Source organism: Schistocerca piceifrons, chromosome 5, assembly GCF_021461385.2.
Source record: "Schistocerca piceifrons isolate TAMUIC-IGC-003096 chromosome 5, iqSchPice1.1, whole genome shotgun sequence".
Lineage (NCBI taxonomy): Eukaryota > Metazoa > Arthropoda > Insecta > Orthoptera > Acrididae > Schistocerca > Schistocerca piceifrons.
Window position 1 is genome coordinate 703158325 of NC_060142.1, and position 3308 is coordinate 703161632.

Consider the following 3308-nt stretch of genomic DNA (forward strand, 5'->3'; position numbering starts at 1 on the left):
AATCTGAAAAAAAGTAGCCTGAAACTATATTTTGAGGCCCATACTTGGAGAATTTAGCCTCATATTATTCCTAATCCCACTAGTGAAGTTGAATACGGATGTCATTTACTTCAGTCAGTTCAGCCATGGGTGTTTTATTACAGCGTGAAGCCTCGCAGGCTCTTAAGTTAATGTATGTTCATGTTTGAATGCTGACATAATGTCTTCCGACTGATAACGCTGGCTTGCTGCATTCAGGCAGCTGAGAAATTCCGAGAAAGGCATATCTGGTGTAAGCTTTAGAGAAGTTAACAAGTTCGCTCAAGCCGCGGCAGAATTTTTACCACTGAGCTTACAATGATAGGCAAACTTAACTATGTGTTCCACTGGAGTTATGGCTGTTAAGTCCCCTAAATACGTCGAACGTGTCAGCGGTATCTAGTGGAACTCATCTCGGCCTTCTGGAATACGATGAATAATTCATGCCGCCGCATGCTCGTGAGAACTGGGGAGAGCACAATTTCGGCCCATTCACGCGGAAGGTCTCCCCATAAAGCGTGGCGACACTGTCGAGACGGCACGCATTTGCATACGATATGAAGCGCGCTTTTGCCCCGGCGAGACGGTGGTAGCCGCAGAGTGCGCCGGCTGTCTTTGGTGTTGACAGCGGGAGCCCGGTAGGCGACAACCTCCCTCCCTCCCTCCCTCCCACCCTCCTCCTATTTGGCGGCGGATCAGCGGGCGCCACGCGGAGGCGGCGATGCGTGGGCCCACGGCCGGCCATTCATGCATAATGCGGCCTTGGCCCGCTCCTAATTGCCACGACCAGCTGGAGCCTGAGGCCAGACGCTCCTCCGGTTGCTCAAGGAAGGACCCCTGCTGGACAGATGCGGAACCATGGTTCCTTTCCGTGGCGAGGAGGAAGGAGTAGAGGGGACTAAATGCTATACTGTACGTCGCCCTCCAAATCCCAAACACTGATAAGCCAAAACATTATCACCACTGCCCACTGCGATGTTGGATGTCACCTAGTGGACGCGTGCACGTGACGCGGTAAGGAAAGTATGTAAGCGCAGCACACGCGGACAGGGATCACCATAGCGAAGGTATGGGCTACAAATGGGGAAATCCATTGAGATAACAGACATTGACAAATGGCGGATTATTATTGCGCAGGGCTTGTGAACGAGTATCTCGAAAGCGGCGAATCTGATCGAATGTTCATTTGCTACTGTCGTGAGCATCTACAGAAAGCGGTAGAAGGACAGTGAAACTATCGCTAGTCGCTAAATGGTTGGACGTCCACGACTCTTGGCAGAACGTGTGGTTCGGAGACCTGTCTGCTCTGTACAGTAGGATAGATAGTGGTCGGTAGCATCCCTGCCGAAAGAGCACAATGCTGGTGCATGTGCACAAGTGCTTCGAAGCACAAAGTTCATCGTACACAGTTGAACACCGACCTCTGCAGCGGACCACGTCCACGTGTTCACATGTTGATCCAACGACTTCGTCAATTACGACTGCAGTGAGCACGGAACCATCGGGATTCGCCGTCGATCGACGGAAATGTGTCGGCTCTTCGAGTGACATTCATTTTGGAACACTAGGTCGGTGGTCGTCCCCGCAAACTCCGTCATCGAGGTCAACGGCGGCCCGGAACGTGCAGCGCGCCATGGAGGAAAGATGATGGGAGGAGTATTATGCGCCGGCCGGTGTAGCCGTGCGGTTCTAGGCGCTTCAGTCTGGAACCACGTGGCCGCTACTGTCGCAGGTTCGAATCCTGCCTCGGACATGGATGTGTGTGATGTCCTTAGGTTAGTTAGGTTTAAGTAGTTCTACGTTCTAGGGGACTGATGACCACAGATGTGAAGTCCCATAGGGCTCAGAGCCATTTGAACTACTTTTTCGTATTATGCTATGGGAGACATTCTCCTGCGCTTTGATTGGGCCGGTGGTAGTAACCGCCTCCGACGGCGACGTCATCTTTCATCACCATAACTGTCCGTGTCTCGGAGCCAAAACCGTGCTACAGTGGTTTGAGAAGCATTATCGTGGACTCACGTTGTTGTCTCGGCGACCAAATTCGCTTCATTTAAATCCTACGGAACCCACCCCACAATTCTTATCCTAAAATGAATCGATAGGTTCAATTTTCAACGCACGCGCGCGCCGGTTTCCTCCACTCTGCCACTCGCTCCATCCGACGCATTCCGCCCTTCCACGCTTCTCTTTGTTACTCACATGTCCTAATATTTTTTCTTGAAAAGTAACTATTCAGTATTAACCTCCATGAAGGGCATTCGTGTAAAATGTTAACTACATCCTCAACGTTTTAAAAAGTAAATGTTATCTCGTGTCCATAAGGCCGCAGACGTTTCTCTTAAATCCGTGAAAAAAAAAAACAGAAATTTCTATCCTTGAAAGTTATATTCATAAGAAACAAATTAAGATAATTAGTTAAAAAACACCGAACAAACGTGCAAGCTCTTCGACGTAATTTTTTGGTCCTTACAATTAATAAAATTGAAAAAAATGTTTAACAGAATGGTACCATAATTCTTTGCTGAGGAAATCATTCCATAACCGTTATTGTGGAGCAATCCGCGGAAAATATCTAGCCAGTTACCGAGAGGGCCAATTTTTTTAATGAAAATGTCTATATATCTCGAAAAATAATTGACATTTTTTTTTTAAATTTTGCCAACTAGTTCGATTTCACCAGTCGCGGGCTATAACTGGAGTAAATAGCAATTATGAGAATATGAATTTACACACGGTATAGAGAATCCTTTTTTTAACTCCTTTTTCGATATATTTTGCAAGACAGGAAAGCAATCGATACTTATAAAGACCTATCCTTAGATCTTTTTAAGTCCTACAACTCTCTCAATTAGCATCTTTCAATCGGAACTTCAGTTTTTTACTTAGTGTGCGATATGTATGTCTTGATTCAGCTCTACGTTATAGTGTTGAAGAGCTGAATCAAGATTTGAATATAGCACACTTAACGACTAAGTAAATGTGTTACTCTTTTAAGGTACGACTATATAACTACATTTACAGATAAATGTGTATAACACACTAGTCGAAACATAGTAGCTATACTTAAAAAGAAAATTAAAAACCTAATACACGCACTATACCAAATAAAATAAAAGAATCAAACACGTGGCTAATAATCACCTTTCCAATTCTACATTCGCATGAAAAACTCACTAACATGAAATTTACAAATCTATTTAATACGTTTATTAGACAAAGGACTAAAATACAACAATGAACCAAACTTGTACAAGAAAGACAAAGTTTTCACTTATATAAGAAAAGTG